This window comes from Phragmites australis, chromosome 8 (genome assembly GCF_958298935.1).
Source record: "Phragmites australis chromosome 8, lpPhrAust1.1, whole genome shotgun sequence".
Lineage (NCBI taxonomy): Eukaryota > Viridiplantae > Streptophyta > Magnoliopsida > Poales > Poaceae > Phragmites > Phragmites australis.
In genome coordinates, this window is record NC_084928.1 from 9,038,840 (window position 1) to 9,045,950 (window position 7,111).

Sequence of the window (7,111 nt, forward strand, 5' to 3'; positions counted from 1 at the left end):
TTATGATTTAGAGGGTCACAAATAATTTTTTTTGTGAAAGAGGTCAAGCATGAGCCTTTGAGAATAAGACCAAAGGGTGGTCAAGCTAGTGGGCATGCAAGCGTGCCTTCTTCTTCTAGGGCAGCACCAAGGTGTGGTTCCCCCTCACGTGGGTCATCCTCATTTACTAAGAATGCTCTAACAGCTATATTCCAAGTCTGTACCCACAATGCAGTAAAGATCAAGGAGCACAAGGATCACATAAATATGAGGTTGAAGGAACTTGAAGCTAGGCAAAAGGAAATCCATGCAAAATTGGGGATTGAGCCTCCTTGCTTATCGGTGGCTTCCGAGGAGGAAGTAAGTGAGCCCAAGGCATTTGAGAACCCTTGGGCTTGGTATGATGAAGCCCAAGCTGCCGTCACTGGTGTTGGACTATCCACTGCTGCTATTGCTCATGCTCGAGAAAGTGATGAGGAGGACACCAAAGAAGAAGATATTGGAGTAGCCGAGGAGAGCTCTAAGGAGGACGATGATGACAACGGTGATGGGATGATGACTACGAGGAGGGCAGCATCTGAGATTGTCGGTGTATCAGGAACCGGGGGTCCCTGAGTCCCGAGACCAGGCCAGCCGTCCGCCACGTGTCACCATCCCGCGAGGTCCCTCCTGCAGGATGAGGAAAATCTAAGTTCCGGGAGAAGGTGCTCGGGGCCACAGCCTCTGGTCCCCGAGCACCCCAGTTCCCCGATGACCCGCAGAGTCCAAGTACCGGGAAGAAAGTGCTTGGGAGAGAGTGCTCGGGGCTGCACGTGGCAGCCCCCGAGCACTCGGTTCCCCGAAGGTTCTACAGAAGTGCTCGGGAGAGAGTGCTCGGGGCTGCACGTGGCAGCCCCCGAGCACTCGGTTCCCCGAAGGTTCTACAGAAGTGCTCGAGAGAGAGTGCTCGGGGCTGCACGTGGCAGCCCCCAAGCACTCGGTTCCCCGAAGGTTCACGCGAGAACATCCGATGCCCCGACGACCCCGAAGGGCCCGTCGACGAGGTGTCAACCAGTCAAAGGTCCGAGGTCACATTTAATGGGCATGCGCGGCCTGACATCCTGACACCCTGACATTCCCAACTGCTCCCGCCGCAGTGTCAGTCCCTGCCATGCTTTGGCAGGGGGGCGTGGGTCCATTAATTGCACGGGTCCCGTCCCGTATCATCCGGGGTATCTCGGGATAACGTTGCCAGGATCAAAGCGTTGCGCCTGCCACCCTGCCCTGGCAGAAGAACAAGACAGGGTGGGCGCGCCGGGTGCCCCTGTGGCCGCCCGGTGGGCCCTCTCAGCAAGGCAGAAGCACGACAGAGATACACGAGAAAACATCCGAAGACAGATCGAGACGATCAAAGGCATCATCCGGAGAACACCGCAAGCAAGCTTGAGCAGAGCTAGAGCAAGGGAGCCTCAAGCTCTCTGTTAGACAATATATTCTTGTAACCAGATATATCCTTGAGGGATTCCCTTCGAGGAAGGATATTACATCCATACAGGAGTAGGGTATTACGCCCCCGTGCGGCCCGAACCTGTCTAAACTCTGGTGCATTTATTTCTCTTTGCACTAGGTCGACCATCCCCCACCACCGGCCGTTGTATTTATTTCCACTTCCATTTATTTCTCCGACGAACTCATTCCGGATCATCCCCCCGGCCGAATCTCTAAAAAGAGGTCTCTCGGGATCCCTGCGACAGGAGTTCATCCTCTGACAGCTGGCGCGCCAGGTAGGGGGGAACATCCCTGAATCTGTTCATTTTTTTTTCTTCCACAGGAAAAGATGGCCGGTGCGCACCGTCTTCAGCGTTCCGGCTCCACTTCCAGTGACGGAGTGCTGCCCGACGCCCAGGAGGCCCCAGTCGCTGCTGCGTTCCAGCAGCAGGCACTATCTACGCGCGCGGTTTTTCCCTCCCATGGGGATCAAAGCGCTAGGCCCAGCAGGGCCGCCGCCGCTGGCGCCGATGCACCCTCCGACCCCCAGCAGGTGGTCGAAGTCCCGGCCGCCAGGTCCACCTCTGGGCAGCACCGGGTGCCACTTCGGTGCAGACTCGCCTTTAGCGAGGCCAGCCCGGGGTGCGCGCTGCTTGCGGCGCATGCTCTCCTCAGGCATCCGCCCGTCCAGGCAACGCCGAACACTCCAGAAGGCCGGTGGATCCAAGATGTCGTCGCCCTGGTCGGCACTGCTCGCCGCCAGGTGCTGGCCGGGAGTTCTCGCACTGCCACCCAGCGTGACGCTGCCAGAACTGGCTCATCAACGGGCAACGTCCACACGGGCCGGGGGGCCTCCAGGCGGAGTGCTGTCCCCCTGGCGTGTCCGAAGCCCGGGACCTCCGCTTGTGTCTCAACGAGCGGAGGGGCCACGAGGATGCCCGCGTCACTCTTGAGCGCCAGCGGGAAACCCGGCAGGAAGCCGATGCAGAGGATCAGGCTTCCTCTTTCCCGACCCACGGTCACCGGGAATCCCCGGCTCGCCGGCATTCGCCACTAAGGGCTCCCGCCCGCGCCACGGGGTACGGCACCGGTTGCCGTGCCTTTACTACTGACCTCCGTCGGGTCAAGTGGCCCTCCAAGTTCCGTCCCGAGCTGCCGGAGAAGTACGACGGGTCCATCGACCCCGTCGAGTTCCTCCAGATCTACACTACGGCCATTCAAGCGGCCGGAGGCAGCGAAAAGGTGATGGCAAATTATTTTCATGTTGCCTTGAGGGGCTCTGCCCGTTCTTGGCTCATGAACTTACCCCCAGGGTCTATTAGCTCCTGGGATGACCTCTGCCACCAGTTTGTGGCCAACTTTCAGGGCACATTCATGCGCCCCGGCTTGGAGTGCGACCTCCACGCCGTCAAGCAACAGGAGGGGGAGATGCTGCAGCGCTTTATTCAGCGCTTCAGCCAGGTCCGTAACACCATCCCGCGGGTGGCCCCCCATGCTGTTATCGTCGCTTTCCGGCAGGGCATCCGTGATAAGCGGATGCTCGAAAAGCTAGGTACGCACGAGATTGAAACCACTGCGGAGCTCTGCGCACTGGCTGATAAGTGCGCCAAGGTTGCGGAGGCCCGGGCGTGGCATGCTTCCCGCCCCACTGCCGACCAGCCAAGTTCTTCCTGTTCTGATAAGCGGGAAAAGAAGAAGAGAAGGAAGCGTGAGGCCGCTCCTGTCGAGCCGGCCCAGGGCCCCGCCCATAGGCCGGCCCAAGAGCCTGACCGCCGGCAAGAGTGCCGGGCGGCCGCCGATAGACGGCCCGCGCCCGCAAGGGCCCCTGCCAGGGCCCCTCCTCGGGCCCCGGCGCCCGCAAGGGCCCCGTCACCAGCTAGGGCACCGGCTCCAGCAAGAGCCCCGGCCCCCGGCCAGGCTCCTGCTCCAGCGAGGGTCCCCGCTCCCGCGGGGCCGAGCCAGGCAAATGGTGCCCCATACACCAGACCAGATGGCACGATCTCACGGAGTGTCGTACGGTCAAAAGCCTCGTCGAGCAGCGCCAGAGGGAGCGCGACGAGTCCCACGTGGCAGGCGACGCTGAGGCTGCCCCCGACAACGCCGAGCTCAGCTTTCAGGAGCCCGAGCATGCCGTCGTCTTCATTGACGGAGGCGCCTACACGTCTTCCTCGCGCCGTGGCATCAAGGTCATGTGGCGCGAGGTGTGCTCAGCAACCCCGAGCGAAGAGGCCGCCAGGCCCCTGAGGTGGTCGGACGCCCGATCACGTTCAGCATGGCCGATCACCCCGCGAGTACTGCAGCCTTGGGGCGACTTCCCCTGGTGGTGTCCCCCACCGTCTGCAATGTCAAGGTCGGCAGAGTGCTGATCGACGGCATTGCAGGCCTCAACCTCCTCTCCAAGGAGGCTTTTGAGAAGCTACAGGTGTCCTCCAGGCGCCTAAGGCCGTCGCTCCCCTTCTACGGAGTGACCCTCGGGCACTCCCTGCCCCTCGGGCAGGTCGAGCTACCCGTGACCTTTGGGAGTCGGGATAACTTCCGCACGGAGAGCGTTCTCTTCGACGTTGCGGTGCTCCCCCTCCCTTACAACGCCATCCTCGGGCGTCCGACGCTCGCCAAGTTCATGATGGCCGTGCACTACGCATATCTCACGGTTAAGATGCCGGGCCCCGCGGGCCCCATCTCCGTGACCGCCGACTCCGGCGGCGCCGTCTCCTGCGCTGAGCAGTCATACATGGCTTTGGTTTCAGCGCGGGCCAAGGTCGAAGGCTGCACAGGGGGGCCGGGACCCTCTTCATCCAAACCCCGACTCGCCGCCGACGCCTTTGTTCCGACGAAGGAGGTCGTGGTGGGCGAAGGCGCTACCCAGGTCGTCCGGATCGGCGGTAACCTGGGCAGCAAATAGGAAAGCGCGCTCGTCGCCTTCCTCCGGGCTAACACAGACTTGTTTGCCTGGCAACCGTCCGACATGCCCGGGATCCCTAGGGAGGTGATCGAGCATCACTTGGCGGTGCGCCCGGACGCCCGCCCGGTGAAGCAGAAGGTCCGGCGGCAGGCACCTGAGCGCCAGGAGTTTATCCGGGAGCAGGTCAGCAAACTCCTTGACACCGGATTTATCCGAGAGGTCCTCCACCCCGACTGGTTGGCAAATCCAGTCATCATCCCGAAGGCCAACGGCAAGCTCCGCATGTGTGTGGACTACACCGACCTAAATAAGGCTTGCCCTAAAGATCCCTTCCCTTTACCTCGCATTGATCAAATTGTAGATGCAACTGCGGGATGCGATCTTTTATGCTTTTTAGATGCAAACTCTGGATATCACCAGATCCGCATGACCGTAGGGGACGAGGAAAAAACTGCTTTTACCACTCCGGTGGGGACTTACTGCTATATGTCAATGCCTTTTGGTTTGCGCAACGCTGGATCCTCTTTCCTGCGCGCCATTCGCATTACCCTTGATTCACAGGTTGGCCGCAACGTCGAGGCTTACATCGACGATCTCGTGGTCAAAACCCGAGACCGCGCCACCCTGCTCGAGGACCTTGCCGAGACTTTCAACAGTCTCTGCACTACCCGCCTCAAGCTCAACCCCGAGAAGTGCGTCTTCGGGGTGCCGGCGGGTAAGCTCCTCGGTTTCTTGGTTTCTGGCCGAGGAATCGAGGCCAATCCAGAGAAGATCCGGGCCATCGAGCAGATGCGACCCCCGGCTTGACTCAAAGAGGTCCAGCGTCTCGCCGGCTGCATGGCGGCCCTCGGGCGCTTCATCTCCAAGCTCGGGGAGCGAGGGCTCCCCCTCTTCAAGCTTCTGAAGAAGACCGGTCGTTTCGACTGGACGTCGGAGGCCGAGCAGGCCTTCCGTGATCTGAAGAAGTACCTAACCTCGCCACCCGTGCTGGTGGCTCCCTCCGAAGGTGGGCCCCTACTGCTCTACGTTTCGGCCACTCCTCAGGTCGTGAGCATGGTGCTGGTGGTGGAGCGCGACGAGTGCATGGGGCCAGGTGCTGGGTCCCAGCTCCCAGTGGCCCCCGAGCACTCACCCATCCTCGCGGCTCCCCCTGAGCGAGGGGTCGAGCCCGAGCACACTGCTCCTCCCGATCAGGGAGCCGAGCCCGAGTATCCGGCCAGCCCCGACCATGCCACCGAGCCTGGGGGCTACAGCAGCCCCCCGGGTAAAGCCGCCGTCCGGGCCCGCCGGGTACAGCGACCGGTGTACTTCGTCAGTGAATTCCTCTAGGAGGCCAAGACAAGATATCTCCAGGCTCAGGAGCTGCTCTACGCCGTGCTCATCGCTTCCCGGAAGCTGCGCCACTACTTCCAGGCGCATAAGGTCTCGGTGGTTACCACGTATCCACTGGGACCCATTCTCCGGAACCGGGAGGGCACCGGGCGTGTTGTCAAGTGGGCAGTGGAGCTGGCGGAATTCGACCTGCACTTTGTCAGTCGCCAGGCGATCAAAAGCCAGGCACTCTCTGACTTCGTGGCAGAGTGGACACCCGTCCCCAATATCATCCCAGAAGAGATCTCTACCTATCCCGAGCACGACGCGCCTGGGTACTGGGTCATGCACTTCGACGGCTACCTCTCGCTGAAAGGCGCAGGGGCCGGAGTGGTTCTCACCTCCCCAACTGGTGAAGAGCTCCGGTACGTCGTACAGTTGTAGTTCCGCGCGTCCAACAACATGGCGGAATATGAACATCTCATCGCTGGCCTCTGGGCTGCGGTGGGGCTCGGGATTCGTCGCCTCCTGGTCAAAGGGGACTCCCAACTGGTGGTCAACCAGGTATCCAAGGAGTACCAGTGCACGGATCCTCAAATGGTGGCGTACGTGGCAGCGGTCAGAAAGTTGGAGAGGCGTTTCGATGGCCTGGAGTTGCGGCACATCCCTCGCCGCGACAACACTCTGACCGACGAGCTCTCCCGCCTGGCCTCCTCCCGCGCGCGCGTCCCTGCCGGAGTCTTTGAAGAAAGACTCGCACGGCCTTCCGTCGTGCCTGCTGAACAGGACGAAGGGGAAACCTCAAACTCAATTCAGGGGACCCCGGCGGTGCCCTCAGTGGTAAGCCCCATCAGGGTGCCGCCGTCCGGCGAGTGCGCTGCACTCGCCGAATGTTCTCAAGATGCCTCGTGGATGTCTGACATCCGAGGGTACTTGAAGGAAAAGTTCCTTCCCGGGGATGAGGCGTCTGCCGAAATAGTTGCTTGGCAGTCCAGACGCTATGCCATAGTAGATGGGGATCTCTACCGGCGTAGCGCAGGAGGTGTCCTCCTGAGATGCATCTCCCGGGCAGAAGGCGGTGATCTTCTCGCTGAGATCCACAAGGGCGAGTGCGGTGGCCATTCATCGTTCCGCACGCTGGCCGGGAAGGCCTTCCGGCAAGGTTTCTACTGGCCTACAGCTCTCCAGGATGCTTCTGAGCTGGTTCGGCGCTGCAGGGCGTGCCAGTTCCACGCAAAGCAGATTCACCAGCCAGCTCAGGCTCTTCATACCATCCCCCTGTCATGGCCTTTCGCGGTCTGGGGGTTGGACATTCTGGGTCCATTCCCCCGAGCAATCGGGGGCTATGCGTACCTATACGTCGCCATCGACAAGTTCACCAAGTGGCCGGAGGCGGTCCCAGTCCTCAAGGTGACCAAAAACACGGCGCTCCAGTTTATCCGCGGCATCACG